Source organism: Cryptomeria japonica, unplaced genomic scaffold (genome assembly GCF_030272615.1).
Source record: "Cryptomeria japonica unplaced genomic scaffold, Sugi_1.0 HiC_scaffold_43, whole genome shotgun sequence".
NCBI classification, from domain to species: Eukaryota; Viridiplantae; Streptophyta; class Pinopsida; order Cupressales; family Cupressaceae; genus Cryptomeria; species Cryptomeria japonica.
Genome location: NW_026728865.1, coordinates 195,001 through 210,958, shown reverse-complemented (window position 1 = coordinate 210,958; position 15,958 = coordinate 195,001). Strand labels below are relative to the sequence as shown.

The window sequence follows — 15,958 nt, the reverse complement described above, 5'->3', positions numbered from 1 at the left end:
TCCAGAAAAGGCAAAAAAAAACGATATTTTAAAATTTCCGTTCTGAAAGATAGTGAAAAAAACGGAACGCGGGTGCCATCTTGAGCCCTTCCTGGTGCGCAGCCCAGGCAAGTTGTGCGCACCAAGGTGCCCACCCTGGCGGAGGTGCGCGCCCGGGGCAAACCGGGCTCCGACTTCGTGCACTGCATGGTGCCCACCAAGGCGCGCAACCCAGCCAAGGTGCCCACCGCAGCGAAGGTGCACGCGAGGTGCACACCCGGGGCAAACCGGGCTCCGACTTCGTGCACGCCGCACCTTGGAGCACACTTCAGAGCGCTCCTTGGTGCGCACCAGGGCGCGCAACCCAGCCGAGGTGCCCACCCCGGCGAAGGTGCACGCGAGGTGCGCACCCGGGGCAAACCGGGCTCCGACTTCGTGCACGCCATGGTGCCCACCGCGGCGAAGGTGCGCACCCGGGGCAAACCGGGCTCCGACTTCGTGCACGCCGCACCTTGGAGCACACTTCGGAGCGCTCCTTGGTGCGCACCATGGTGCCCACCAGGCCGCGCAACCCAGCCAAGGTGTGCGCACCAAGGTGCACGCGAGGTGCGCACCCGGGGCAAACCGGGGTCCGACTTCGTGCACGCCGCACCTTGGAGCACACATCGGGGCGCTCCCGGGTTCGCACCGGCGTTGCGCACCGTGGTGGGCACCTCGGAGCACACCAAGGTGGGCAGCGAGGTGCGCACCTTTGATGCGATGCCTTCACTAATTTCCATAAAAGGCAAAAAAAAAATGAGATTTTAAAATTTCCGTTTTGAAAGATAGTGAGAAAAAGGGAATGCTGGTGCCATCTTGAGCCCGCCCTGGTGCGCAGCCCAGCCAAGGTTTGCGCACCAAGGTGCCCACCCTGGCGAAGGTGCGCGCCCGGGCAATTAACCCAACTTCCAACTTCGCGCGCGCCAGGGTGGGAGCGCACCCAACAACCGGGCCTGGGAAGAGCCAATGCGAGAAACCCCACCAAACTCTCTGACAAAAAAAGAGGGGGCGCTCCAGTAACCCCGCTTCGGAGCGCACCCTGGGCAAACCCAGCCAAGGTGCCCACCCCGGCCAAGGTGCAGGCGAGGTGCGCACCCGGGGCAAACCGGGCTCCGACAACGTGCACGCCGCACCTTGGAGCACACTTCGTAGCGCTCCCGGGTGCGCACCTCAGAGCACACCAAGGTGGGCAGCGAGGTGCGCACCTTTGATGCGCTGCCTTCACTAATTTCCAGAAAAGGCAAAAAAAAAAGGAGATTTTAAAATTTCCGTTTTGAAAGATAGTGAAAAAAACGGAACGCGCGTGCCATCTTGAGCCCGCCCTGGTGCGCAGCCCAGGTAAGGTGCCACCCTGGCAAAGGTGCGCACCCGGGCAATTAACCCTACTTCCGACTTCGTGCGCGCCAGGGTGGCAACCGGGCCTCGGAAGAGCCAATGCGAGAAACCCCACCAAACGCTCCGACAAAAAAAGAGGCGGCGCTCCAATAACCCCGCTTCGGAGCGCAGCCGGGGCAAACCAAGCCAAGGTGCCCACCCCGACGAAGGTGCACGCGAGGTGCGCACCCGGGGCAAACCGGGCTCCGACAACGTGCACGCAGCACCTTGGAGCACACTTCGAAGCACTCCCGGGTGCCCACCGGCGTTGCGCACCGTGGTGGGCAGCGAGGTGCGCACCTTTGATGCGCTGCCTTCACTAATTTCCAGAAAAAGGCAAAAAAAAATGAGATTTTAAAATTTCCGTTTTGAAAGATAGTGAAAAAAAAGGAACGCGGGTGCCATCTTGAGCCCGCCCTGGTGCGCAGCCCAGGCAAGGCATGCGCACCAAGGTGCCCACCCGAGGTGCACACCCGGGGCAAACCGGGCTCCGACTTCGTGCAGGCCGCACCTTGGAGCACACTTCGGAGCGCTCCTTGGTGCGCACCATGGTGCCCACCAGGGCGCACCCGGGGCAAACCGGGCTCCGACTTCGTGCACGCCGCACCTTGGAGCACACATCGGAGCGCTCCCAGGTTCGCACCAGCGTTGCGCACCTTTGATGCGCTGCCTTCACTAATTTCCAGAAAAGGCAAAAAAAAACGATATTTTAAAATTTCCGTTCTGAAAGATAGTGAAAAAAACGGAACGCGGGTGCCATCTTGAGCCCTTCCTGATGCGCAGCCCAGGCAAGTTGTGCGCACCAAGGTGCCCACCCTGGCGGAGGTGCGCGCCCGGGGCAAACCGGGCTCCGACTTCGTGCACTGCATGGTGCCCACCAAGGCGCGCAACCCAGCCAAGGTGCCCACCGCAGCGAAGGTGCACGCGAGGTGCGCACCCGAGGTGCACACCCGGGGCAAACCGGGCTCCGACTTCGTGCACGCCGCACCTTGGAGCACACTTCAGAGCGCTCCTTGGTACGCACCAGGGCGCGCAACCCAGCCAAGGTGCTCACCCCGGCGAAGGTGCACGCGAGGTGCGCACCCGGGGCAAACCGGGCTCGGACTTCGTGCACGCCGCACCTTGGAGCACACATCGGAGCGCTCCCGGGTTCGCACCAGCATTGCGCACCTTTGATGCGCTGCCTTCACTAATTTCCAGAAAAGGCAAAAAAAAGAAAAAAATGAGATTTTAAAATTTCCGTTTTGAAAGATAGTGAAAAAAACGGAACGCGGGTGCCATCTTGAGCCCGCCCTGGTGTGCAGCCCAGGCAAGTTGTGCGCACCAAGGCACCCACCCTGGCCAAGGTGGGTCACGGGGTGGGTCCTAGGGTGGGTAACGGGGTGGGTACTAAGGTGCGTGCCAAGGTGGGTCATAGGGTGGGTGCCAAGGTGGGCACCAGGGTGGGTGTGCACCAACCCTAGCCAGGGTAGGTCACGGGGTGGTTGTCGGGGTGGGCGTCAAGGAGCCAAGGTGGGTGGCAAGTAGCCAAGTTGCGTGCCAAGGTGGGTGTCGGGGTGGGTGCCAAGGATCCAAGGTGGGTGCCAAGGAACCAAGGTGGGTGTCTGGGTGGGTGCCGAGGTGGGAGCCAGGGTGGGTCCCAAGGTGAGTGCAAAGGTGGGTGCCAGGGTCAAGGTGAGTGCCAATGTGGGTTCCAAGGTGCCAGGGTCAGGGTGAGTGCCAATGTGGGTTCAAAGGTGCTAAGTTGGGTGCGAGGTTGGGTGCGAGGGTGGGTGGGTGCCAAGGTGTGCTAGGTGGAAGCCCGGGTGGGTCGGCATCCCATGGGTGTCGAGTTGGGTGCCTGATGGGTGCTTCTTGTCAAGTTTTAGTCGTCGGGACTCATTTCGAGCCTTAGAGGTCGTTTCTTGTCCGGTTGCCCTGTCTTCGACCTGGGAACCCAATTTTGGTCCTCGGGTCCCATTTTTTTTTGTCTCGCATCCCACTTTTGGCCTGTGGCCTTTTCGGGGTCGATTCTCGTTTTGGGCATCAGAGCATGTTTCTTCTCCTAAAACCCAATATTTGTTTATTAAGTCTCGGAACACATTTTTGTTCTCGTGGACCCATCATGGGTCTTGGAACGCATTTGTGGTCCTTGGGTCCCATTTTGCATCCCGAAACTTGTGTTTTGGTGCTTGATCCCTATTTTGGGTGCCCACCTTGCACCAAGTGCGCACCCGGGGCAAACCGAGCGCCTTGGTGCACCGGGGCAAGATCGAGCGTGCACCCGAGGCGCCCCGAACATGCACCAAGGTGCACTCGGCCCACATGTGAGCGCAGGTCGTTGCGCCCGAGGTGGTGTGTGGGCACCGCGTTGCAGACGGGACACTGCACGCACACGACGCCCCCTCCAGGTGCACGCACGTAGGCCGGGCCGGGTGCACACCCGACGCCCTAGCAAGGTGCGCGCACCCGGGCAGGGCTCACACTTGGCGAACGGGGCGCACTTCGCGAGGGAGGGTGTGCACCTCGACGGGGGTGGGTGGCCGGGGTGGATTCGCACGTGGGTCGCGGTTTGCTAAGTACACACTGCGACAAGCTCATAACGGGTGCGATCATACCAGCGTTAGTGCACCGGATCCCATCAGAACTCCGCAGTTAAGCGCGCTTGGGCCGGAGTAGTACTGGGATGGGTGACCTCCCGGGAAGTCCCGGTGTTGCACCCTTTTTTAGTTTTTCGCCGGGCGTCGCAATGCTATTTGAATAAACCTTTTGCCCGTTTGCGTTCTCGTCGGGGCCGGGCCGGGCCGGGGTGCGCTGCCCGCACTACCGCGCGCGCGGGGGCGACACCGAGCGCGCACCCGAGGCGCCCCGAGCACACAGGCCACGGTGCAACCCGGGCGTTGTGCGCGCACCCCGGTGCGCCCGAGGTGCTGCGCGCGCACCCAGGTGAAATCGGTGTGCACCTCGGCCAGTGCGCGCTCGGTCGAGTCGCGCACGTTGGCCAAGGTGCACGGTGATGTTTCTTACTCTAAGGTTCCGCACCAGACGCCCGGGACAGGTGAGCGAAGCTGGGCGGGGCCGGGTGCGCGGCCGGGGCAGGTGCACGCAGCTGGAGAGAGCTTTGGAGCACACTTCGGAGCGCACCAATGATGCGCTCCATTCAAAAGTTTCCTGAAAAGGCAAAAAAAGTTGAGATTATAGAATTTCCCACTTGAGAGATTGTAAAAAAAAAAAATTTAAAATGAAGGAAACGCGGGTGCCAAGGTGTGCGCAGCCCAGCCAAGGTGTGCGCACCAAGGCGCCCACCCTGGCGAAGGTGCACGCAAGGTGCGCACCCGAGGCAAACCGGACAATTAACCCAACTTTCGACTTCGCGCGCACCTTGGAGCGCACTTCGGAGCGCTCCTTGGTGCGCACCAATCTTGGGCACCTCGGAGTGCACCATGGCGCCCACCAAGGTGCGCACCCGGGGCAAACCGAGCTCCGACTTCGTGCGCACCTTGGAGCGCACGAAAGGTGCGCACCATGGCGCCCACCAAGGTGCGCAGCCCAGCCAAGGCGTGCGCATCAAGGTGCGCACCCTGGCGAAGGTGCGCACCCGGGGCAAACCGAGCTCCGACTTCGTGCGCACCTTGGAGCGCACAAAAGGTGCGCAACCCAGCCAAGGTGTGCGCACCCCGGTCAAACCGAGCTCCGAATCGTGCGCACCAGAGGTGCACGCCATCGTGCGCACCTTGGAGCACACTTCGGAGCCCTCCTTGGTGCGCGCCGATGTTGCGCACCTCGGAGCGCACCCGGGGAAAACAATGCAATTAACCCGACTTTCGACTTCGTGGGCACCTCGGAGCGCTCTCGGGTTCGCACCTCGGAGCACACCGAGGTGCGCACCTTTGATGCGCTGCCTTCACCAATTTCCAGAAAAGGCAAGAAAACATTGAGAAGGTGTGCGCACCGAGGTGCCCACCCTGGCGAAGGTGCACGCGAGGTGCGCACCCGGGGCAAACCGGGCTCCGACTTCGTGCACGCCGCACCTTGGAGCACACTTCGGAGCGCTCCTTGGTGCGCACCAGGGCGCGCAACCCAGCCGAGGTGCCCACCCCGGCGAAGGTGCACGCGAGGTGCGCACCCGGGGCAAACCGGGCTCCGACTTCGTGCACGCCATGGTGCCCACCGCGGCGAAGGTGCACGCGAGGTGCGCACCCGGGGCAAACCGGGCTCCGACTTCGTGCACGCCGCACCTTGGAGCACACTTCGGAGCGCTCCTTGGTGCGCACCATGGTGCCCACCAGGGCGCGCAACCCCGCCGAAGGTGCACGCGAGGTGCGCACCCGGGGCAAACCGGGCTCCGACTTCGTGCACGCCGCACCTTGGAGCACACTTCGGAGCGCTCCTTGGTGCGCACCATGGTGCCCACCAGGGCGCGCAACCCCGCCGAAGGTGCACGCGAGGTGCGCACCCGGGGCAAACCGGGCTCCGACTTCGTGCACGCCATGGTGCGCACCGCGGCGAAGGTGCGCACCCGGGGCAAACCGGGCTCCGACTTCGTGCACGCCGCACCTTGGAGCACACTTCGGAGCGCTCCTTGGTGCGCACCAGGGCGCGCAACCCAGCCGAGGTGCCCACCCCGGCGAAGGTGCACGCGAGGTGCGTACCCGGGGCAAACCGGGCTCCGACTTCGTGCACGCCGCACCTTGGAGCACACTTCGGAGCGCTCCTTGGTGCGCACCATGGTGCCCACCAGGCCGCGCAACCCAGCCAAGGTGTGCGCACCAAGGTGCACGCGAGGTGCGCACCCGGGGCAAACCGGGGTCCGACTTCGTGCACGCCGCACCTTGGAGCACACATCGGGGCGCTCCCGGGTTCGCACCGGCGTTGCGCACCGTGGTGGGCACCTCGGAGCACACCAAGGTGGGCAGCGAGGTGCGCACCTTTGATGCGATGCCTTCACTAATTTCCATAAAAGGCAAAAAAAAAACGAGATTTTAAAATTTCCGTTTTGAAAGATAGTGAGAAAAAGGGAATGCTGGTGCCATCTTGAGCCCGCCCTGGTGCGCAGCCCAGCCAAGGTGTGCGCACCAAGGTGCCCACCCTGGCGAAGGTGCGCGCCCGGGCAATTAACCCAACTTCCAACTTCGCGCGCGCCAGGGTGGGAGCGCACCCAACAACCGGGCCTGGGAAGAGCCAATGCGAGAAACCCCACCAAACGCTCTGACAAAAAAAGAGGGGGCGCTCCAGTAACCCCGCTTCGGAGCGCACCCTGGGCAAACCCAGCCAAGGTGCCCACCCCGGCCAAGGTGCAGGCGAGGTGCGCACCCGGGGCAAACCGGGCTCCGACAACGTGCACGCCGCACCTTGGAGCACACTTCGTAGCGCTCCCGGGTGCGCACCTCAGAGCACACCAAGGTGGGCAGCGAGGTGCGCACCTTTGATGCGCTGCCTTCACTAATTTCCAGAAAAGGCAAAAAAAAAAGGAGATTTTAAAATTTCCGTTTTGAAAGATAGTGAAAAAAACGGAACGCGCGTGCCATCTTGAGCCCGCCCTGGTGCGCAGCCCAGGTAAGGTGCCCACCCTGGCAAAGGTGCGCACCCGGGCAATTAACCCTACTTCCGACTTCGTGCGCGCCAGGGTGGCAACCGGGCCTCGGAAGAGCCAATGCGAGAAACCCCACCAAACGCTCCGACAAAAAAAGAGGCGGCGCTCCAATAACCCCGCTTCGGAGCGCAGCCGGGGCAAACCCAGCCAAGGTGCCCACCCCGACGAAGGTGCACGCGAGGTGCGCACCCGGGGCAAACCGGGCTCCGACAACGTGCACGCAGCACCTTGGAGCACACTTCGAAGCACTCCCGGGTGCCCACCGGCGTTGCGCACCGTGGTGGGCAGCGAGGTGCGCACCTTTGATGCGCTGCCTTCACTAATTTCCAGAAAAAGGCAAACAAAAATGAGATTTTAAAATTTCCGTTTTGAAAGATAGTGAAAAAAAAGGAACGCGGGTGCCATCTTGAGCCCGCCCTGGTGCGCAGCCCAGGCAAGGCATGCGCACCAAGGTGCCCACCCGAGGTGCACACGCGGGGCAAACCGGGCTCCGACTTCGTGCAGGCCGCACCTTGGAGCACACTTCGGAGCGCTCCTTGGTGCGCACCATGGTGCCCACCAGGGCGCGCAACCCAGCCAAGGTCTGCACACCAAGGTGCCCACCCCGGCGAAGGTGCACGCGAGGTGCGCACCCGGGGCAAACCGGGCTCCGACTTCGTGCACGCCATGGTGCCCACCGCGGCGAAGGTGCACGCGAGGTGCGCACCCGGGGCAAACCGGGCTCCGACTTCGTGCACGCCGCACCTTGGAGCACACTTCGGAGCGCTCCTTGGTGCGCACCATGGTGCCCACCAGGGCGCGCAACCCAGCCAAGGTGTGCGCACCAAGGTGCACGCGAGGTGCGCACCCGGGGCAAACCGGGGTCCGACTTCGTGCACGCCGCACCTTGGAGCACACATCGGAGCGCTCCCAGGTTCGCACCAGCGTTGCGCACCTTTGATGCGCTGCCTTCACTAATTTCCAGAAAAGGCAAAAAAAAACGATATTTTAAAATTTCCGTTCTGAAAGATAGTGAAAAAAACGGAACGCGGGTGCCATCTTGAGCCCTTCCTGGTGCGCAGCCCAGGCAAGTTGTGCGCACCAAGGTGCCCACCCTGGCGGAGGTGCGCGCCCGGGGCAAACCGGGCTCCGACTTCGTGCACTGCATGGTGCCCACCAAGGCGCGCAACCCAGCCAAGGTGCCCACCGCAGCGAAGGTGCACGCGAGGTGCACACCCGGGGCAAACCGGGCTCCGACTTCGTGCACGCCGCACCTTGGAGCACACTTCAGAGCGCTCCTTGGTGCGCACCAGGGCGCGCAACCCAGCCGAGGTGCCCACCCCGGCGAAGGTGCACGCGAGGTGCGCACCCGGGGCAAACCGGGCTCCGACTTCGTGCACGCCATGGTGCCCACCGCGGCGAAGGTGCGCACCCGGGGCAAACCGGGCTCCGACTTCGTGCACGCCGCACCTTGGAGCACACTTCGGAGCGCTCCTTGGTGCGCACCATGGTGCCCACCAGGCCGCGCAACCCAGCCAAGGTGTGCGCACCAAGGTGCACGCGAGGTGCGCACCCGGGGCAAACCGGGGTCCGACTTCGTGCACGCCGCACCTTGGAGCACACATCGGGGCGCTCCCGGGTTCGCACCGGCGTTGCGCACCGTGGTGGGCACCTCGGAGCACACCAAGGTGGGCAGCGAGGTGCGCACCTTTGATGCGATGCCTTCACTAATTTCCATAAAAGGCAAAAAAAAAACGAGATTTTAAAATTTCCGTTTTGAAAGATAGTGAGAAAAAGGGAATGCTGGTGCCATCTTGAGCCCGCCCTGGTGCGCAGCCCAGCCAAGGTTTGCGCACCAAGGTGCCCACCCTGGCGAAGGTGCGCGCCCGGGCAATTAACCCAACTTCCAACTTCGCGCGCGCCAGGGTGGGAGCGCACCCAACAACCGGGCCTGGGAAGAGCCAATGCGAGAAACCCCACCAAACTCTCTGACAAAAAAAGAGGGGGCGCTCCAGTAACCCCGCTTCGGAGCGCACCCTGGGCAAACCCAGCCAAGGTGCCCACCCCGGCCAAGGTGCAGGCGAGGTGCGCACCCGGGGCAAACCGGGCTCCGACAACGTGCACGCCGCACCTTGGAGCACACTTCGTAGCGCTCCCGGGTGCGCACCTCAGAGCACACCAAGGTGGGCAGCGAGGTGCGCACCTTTGATGCGCTGCCTTCACTAATTTCCAGAAAAGGCAAAAAAAAAAGGAGATTTTAAAATTTCCGTTTTGAAAGATAGTGAAAAAAACGGAACGCGCGTGCCATCTTGAGCCCGCCCTGGTGCGCAGCCCAGGTAAGGTGCCACCCTGGCAAAGGTGCGCACCCGGGCAATTAACCCTACTTCCGACTTCGTGCGCGCCAGGGTGGCAACCGGGCCTCGGAAGAGCCAATGCGAGAAACCCCACCAAACGCTCCGACAAAAAAAGAGGCGGCGCTCCAATAACCCCGCTTCGGAGCGCAGCCGGGGCAAACCAAGCCAAGGTGCCCACCCCGACGAAGGTGCACGCGAGGTGCGCACCCGGGGCAAACCGGGCTCCGACAACGTGCACGCAGCACCTTGGAGCACACTTCGAAGCACTCCCGGGTGCCCACCGGCGTTGCGCACCGTGGTGGGCAGCGAGGTGCGCACCTTTGATGCGCTGCCTTCACTAATTTCCAGAAAAAGGCAAAAAAAAATGAGATTTTAAAATTTCCGTTTTGAAAGATAGTGAAAAAAAAGGAACGCGGGTGCCATCTTGAGCCCGCCCTGGTGCGCAGCCCAGGCAAGGCATGCGCACCAAGGTGCCCACCCGAGGTGCACACCCGGGGCAAACCGGGCTCCGACTTCGTGCAGGCCGCACCTTGGAGCACACTTCGGAGCGCTCCTTGGTGCGCACCATGGTGCCCACCAGGGCGCACCCGGGGCAAACCGGGCTCCGACTTCGTGCACGCCGCACCTTGGAGCACACATCGGAGCGCTCCCAGGTTCGCACCAGCGTTGCGCACCTTTGATGCGCTGCCTTCACTAATTTCCAGAAAAGGCAAAAAAAAACGATATTTTAAAATTTCCGTTCTGAAAGATAGTGAAAAAAACGGAACGCGGGTGCCATCTTGAGCCCTTCCTGGTGCGCAGCCCAGGCAAGTTGTGCGCACCAAGGTGCCCACCCTGGCGGAGGTGCGCGCCCGGGGCAAACCGGGCTCCGACTTCGTGCACTGCATGGTGCCCACCAAGGCGCGCAACCCAGCCAAGGTGCCCACCGCAGCGAAGGTGCACGCGAGGTGCGCACTCGAGGTGCACACCCGGGGCAAACCGGGCTCCGACTTCGTGCACGCCGCACCTTGGAGCACACTTCAGAGCGCTCCTTGGTACGCACCAGGGCGCGCAACCCAGCCAAGGTGCTCACCCCGGCGAAGGTGCACGCGAGGTGCGCACCCGGGGCAAACCGGGCTCGAACTTCGTGCACGCCGCACCTTGGAGCACACATCGGAGCGCTCCCGGGTTCGCACCAGCATTGCGCACCTTTGATGCGCTGCCTTCACTAATTTCCAGAAAAGGCAAAAAAAAGAAAAAAATGAGATTTTAAAATTTCCGTTTTGAAAGATAGTGAAAAAAACGGAACGCGGGTGCCATCTTGAGCCCGCCCTGGTGTGCAGCCCAGGCAAGTTGTGCGCACCAAGGCACCCACCCTGGCCAAGGTGGGTCACGGGGTGGGTCCTAGGGTGGGTAACGGGGTGGGTACTAAGGTGCGTGCCAAGGTGGGTCATAGGGTGGGTGCCAAGGTGGGCACCAGGGTGGGTGTGCACCAACCCTAGCCAGGGTAGGTCACGGGGTGGTTGTCGGGGTGGGCGTCAAGGAGCCAAGGTGGGTGGCAAGTAGCCAAGTTGCGTGCCAAGGTGGGTGTCGGGGTGGGTGCCAAGGATCCAAGGTGGGTGCCAAGGAACCAAGGTGGGTGTCTGGGTGGGTGCCGAGGTGGGAGCCAGGGTGGGTCCCAAGGTGAGTGCAAAGGTGGGTGCCAGGGTCAAGGTGAGTGCCAATGTGGGTTCCAAGGTGCCAGGGTCAGGGTGAGTGCCAATGTGGGTTCAAAGGTGCTAAGTTGGGTGCGAGGTTGGGTGCGAGGGTGGGTGGGTGCCAAGGTGTGCTAGGTGGAAGCCCGGGTGGGTCGGCATCCCATGGGTGTCGAGTTGGGTGCCTGATGGGTGCTTCTTGTCAAGTTTTAGTCGTCGGGACTCATTTCGAGCCTTAGAGGTCGTTTCTTGTCCGGTTGCCCTGTCTTCGACCTGGGAACCCAATTTTGGTCCTCGGGTCCCATTTTTTTTTGTCTCGCATCCCACTTTTGGCCTGTGGCCTTTTCGGGGTCGATTCTCGTTTTGGGCATCAGAGCATGTTTCTTCTCCTAAAACCCAATATTTGTTTATTAAGTCTCGGAACACATTTTTGTTCTCGTGGACCCATCATGGGTCTTGGAACGCATTTGTGGTCCTTGGGTCCCATTTTGCATCCCGAAACTTGTGTTTTGGTGCTTGATCCCTATTTTGGGTGCCCACCTTGCACCAAGTGCGCACCCGGGGCAAACCGAGCGCCTTGGTGCACCGGGGCAAGATCGAGCGTGCACCCGAGGCGCCCCGAACATGCACCAAGGTGCACTCGGCCCACATGTGAGCGCAGGTCGTTGCGCCCGAGGTGGTGTGTGGGCACCGCGTTGCAGACGGGACACTGCACGCACACGACGCCCCCTCCAGGTGCACGCACGTAGGCCGGGCCGGGTGCACACCCGACGCCCTAGCAAGGTGCGCGCACCCGGGCAGGGCTCACACTTGGCGAACGGGGCGCACTTCGCGAGGGAGGGTGTGCACCTCGACGGGGGTGGGTGGCCGGGGTGGATTCGCACGTGGGTCGCGGTTTGCTAAGTACACACTGCGACAAGCTCATAACGGGTGCGATCATACCAGCGTTAGTGCACCGGATCCCATCAGAACTCCGCAGTTAAGCGCGCTTGGGCCGGAGTAGTACTGGGATGGGTGACCTCCCGGGAAGTCCCGGTGTTGCACCCTTTTTTAGTTTTTCGCCGGGCGTCGCAATGCTATTTGAATAAACCTTTTGCCCGTTTGCGTTCTCGTCGGGGCCGGGCCGGGCCGGGGTGCGCTGCCCGCACTACCGCGCGCGCGGGGGCGACACCGAGCGCGCACCCGAGGCGCCCCGAGCACACAGGCCACGGTGCAACCCGGGCGTTGTGCGCGCACCCCGGTGCGCCCGAGGTGCTGCGCGCGCACCCAGGTGAAATCGGTGTGCACCTCGGCCAGTGCGCGCTCGGTCGAGTCGCGCACGTTGGCCAAGGTGCACGGTGATGTTTCTTACTCTAAGGTTCCGCACCAGACGCCCGGGACAGGTGAGCGAAGCTGGGCGGGGCCGGGTGCGCGGCCGGGGCAGGTGCACGCAGCTGGAGAGAGCTTTGGAGCACACTTCGGAGCGCACCAATGATGCGCTCCATTCAAAAGTTTCCTGAAAAGGCAAAAAAAGTTGAGATTATAGAATTTCCCACTTGAGAGATTGTAAAAAAAAAAAATTTTAAATGAAGGAAACGCGGGTGCCAAGGTGTGCGCAGCCCAGCCAAGGTGTGCGCACCAAGGCGCCCACCCTGGCGAAGGTGCACGCAAGGTGCGCACCCGAGGCAAACCGGACAATTAACCCAACTTTCGACTTCGCGCGCACCTTGGAGCGCACTTCGGAGCGCTCCTTGGTGCGCACCAATCTTGGGCACCTCGGAGTGCACCATGGCGCCCACCAAGGTGCGCACCCGGGGCAAACCGAGCTCCGACTTCGTGCGCACCTTGGAGCGCACGAAAGGTGCGCACCATGGCGCCCACCAAGGTGCGCAGCCCAGCCAAGGCGTGCGCATCAAGGTGCGCACCCTGGCGAAGGTGCGCACCCGGGGCAAACCGAGCTCCGACTTCGTGCGCACCTTGGAGCGCACAAAAGGTGCGCAACCCAGCCAAGGTGTGCGCACCCCGGTCAAACCGAGCTCCGAATCGTGCGCACCAGAGGTGCACGCCATCGTGCGCACCTTGGAGCACACTTCGGAGCCCTCCTTGGTGCGCGCCGATGTTGCGCACCTCGGAGCGCACCCGGGGAAAACAATGCAATTAACCCGACTTTCGACTTCGTGGGCACCTCGGAGCGCTCTCGGGTTCGCACCTCGGAGCACACCGAGGTGCGCACCTTTGATGCGCTGCCTTCACCAATTTCCAGAAAAGGCAAGAAAACATTGAGAAGGTGTGCGCACCGAGGTGCCCACCCTGGCGAAGGTGCACGCGAGGTGCGCACCCGGGGCAAACCGGGCTCCGACTTCGTGCACGCCGCACCTTGGAGCACACTTCGGAGCGCTCCTTGGTGCGCACCAGGGCGCGCAACCCAGCCGAGGTGCCCACCCCGGCGAAGGTGCACGCGAGGTGCGCACCCGGGGCAAACCGGGCTCCGACTTCGTGCACGCCATGGTGCCCACCGCGGCGAAGGTGCACGCGAGGTGCGCACCCGGGGCAAACCGGGCTCCGACTTCGTGCACGCCGCACCTTGGAGCACACTTCGGAGCGCTCCTTGGTGCGCACCATGGTGCCCACCAGGGCGCGCAACCCCGCCGAAGGTGCACGCGAGGTGCGCACCCGGGGCAAACCGGGCTCCGACTTCGTGCACGCCGCACCTTGGAGCACACTTCGGAGCGCTCCTTGGTGCGCACCATGGTGCCCACCAGGGCGCGCAACCCCGCCGAAGGTGCACGCGAGGTGCGCACCCGGGGCAAACCGGGCTCCGACTTCGTGCACGCCATGGTGCGCACCGCGGCGAAGGTGCGCACCCGGGGCAAACCGGGCTCCGACTTCGTGCACGCCGCACCTTGGAGCACACTTCGGAGCGCTCCTTGGTGCGCACCAGGGCGCGCAACCCAGCCGAGGTGCCCACCCCGGCGAAGGTGCACGCGAGGTGCGTACCCGGGGCAAACCGGGCTCCGACTTCGTGCACGCCGCACCTTGGAGCACACTTCGGAGCGCTCCTTGGTGCGCACCATGGTGCCCACCAGGCCGCGCAACCCAGCCAAGGTGTGCGCACCAAGGTGCACGCGAGGTGCGCACCCGGGGCAAACCGGGGTCCGACTTCGTGCACGCCGCACCTTGGAGCACACATCGGGGCGCTCCCGGGTTCGCACCGGCGTTGCGCACCGTGGTGGGCACCTCGGAGCACACCAAGGTGGGCAGCGAGGTGCGCACCTTTGATGCGATGCCTTCACTAATTTCCATAAAAGGCAAAAAAAAAACGAGATTTTAAAATTTCCGTTTTGAAAGATAGTGAGAAAAAGGGAATGCTGGTGCCATCTTGAGCCCGCCCTGGTGCGCAGCCCAGCCAAGGTGTGCGCACCAAGGTGCCCACCCTGGCGAAGGTGCGCGCCCGGGCAATTAACCCAACTTCCAACTTCGCGCGCGCCAGGGTGGGAGCGCACCCAACAACCGGGCCTGGGAAGAGCCAATGCGAGAAACCCCACCAAACGCTCTGACAAAAAAAGAGGGGGCGCTCCAGTAACCCCGCTTCGGAGCGCACCCTGGGCAAACCCAGCCAAGGTGCCCACCCCGGCCAAGGTGCAGGCGAGGTGCGCACCCGGGGCAAACCGGGCTCCGACAACGTGCACGCCGCACCTTGGAGCACACTTCGTAGCGCTCCCGGGTGCGCACCTCAGAGCACACCAAGGTGGGCAGCGAGGTGCGCACCTTTGATGCGCTGCCTTCACTAATTTCCAGAAAAGGCAAAAAAAAAAGGAGATTTTAAAATTTCCGTTTTGAAAGATAGTGAAAAAAACGGAACGCGCGTGCCATCTTGAGCCCGCCCTGGTGCGCAGCCCAGGTAAGGTGCCCACCCTGGCAAAGGTGCGCACCCGGGCAATTAACCCTACTTCCGACTTCGTGCGCGCCAGGGTGGCAACCGGGCCTCGGAAGAGCCAATGCGAGAAACCCCACCAAACGCTCCGACAAAAAAAGAGGCGGCGCTCCAATAACCCCGCTTCGGAGCGCAGCCGGGGCAAACCCAGCCAAGGTGCCCACCCCGACGAAGGTGCACGCGAGGTGCGCACCCGGGGCAAACCGGGCTCCGACAACGTGCACGCAGCACCTTGGAGCACACTTCGAAGCACTCCCGGGTGCCCACCGGCGTTGCGCACCGTGGTGGGCAGCGAGGTGCGCACCTTTGATGCGCTGCCTTCACTAATTTCCAGAAAAAGGCAAACAAAAATGAGATTTTAAAATTTCCGTTTTGAAAGATAGTGAAAAAAAAGGAACGCGGGTGCCATCTTGAGCCCGCCCTGGTGCGCAGCCCAGGCAAGGCATGCGCACCAAGGTGCCCACCCGAGGTGCACACGCGGGGCAAACCGGGCTCCGACTTCGTGCAGGCCGCACCTTGGAGCACACTTCGGAGCGCTCCTTGGTGCGCACCATGGTGCCCACCAGGGCGCGCAACCCAGCCAAGGTCTGCACACCAAGGTGCCCACCCCGGCGAAGGTGCACGCGAGGTGCGCACCCGGGGCAAACCGGGCTCCGACTTCGTGCACGCCATGGTGCCCACCGCGGCGAAGGTGCACGCGAGGTGCGCACCCGGGGCAAACCGGGCTCCGACTTCGTGCACGCCGCACCTTGGAGCACACTTCGGAGCGCTCCTTGGTGCGCACCATGGTGCCCACCAGGGCGCGCAACCCAGCCAAGGTGTGCGCACCAAGGTGCACGCGAGGTGCGCACCCGGGGCAAACCGGGGTCCGACTTCGTGCACGCCACACCTTGGAGCACACATCGGAGCGCTCCCAGGTTCGCACCAGCGTTGCGCACCTTTGATGCGCTGCCTTCACTAATTTCCAGAAAAGGCAAAAAAAAACGAGATTTTAAAATTTCCGTTCTGAAAGATAGTGAAAAAAACGGAACGCGGGTGCCATCTTGAGCCCTTCCTGGTGCGCAGCCCAGGCAAG

The 15,958-nt window shown here is 62.7% G+C and overlaps 2 non-coding genes across 2 annotated transcripts; both read left to right on the top strand.

The window, feature by feature from the left end:
- The first annotated feature begins 3,975 nt into the window (after positions 1 to 3,975).
- On the top strand, positions 3,976 to 4,094 carry LOC131862451 (5S ribosomal RNA). The gene has a single exon (XR_009361466.1). It is a non-coding gene; the product is annotated as a 5S ribosomal RNA (ribosomal RNA).
- Positions 4,095 to 11,898: 7,804 nt separating this feature from the next.
- On the top strand, positions 11,899 to 12,017 carry LOC131862440 (5S ribosomal RNA). The gene has a single exon (XR_009361455.1). It is a non-coding gene; the product is annotated as a 5S ribosomal RNA (ribosomal RNA).
- The last annotated feature ends 3,941 nt before the right edge of the window (positions 12,018 to 15,958 follow it).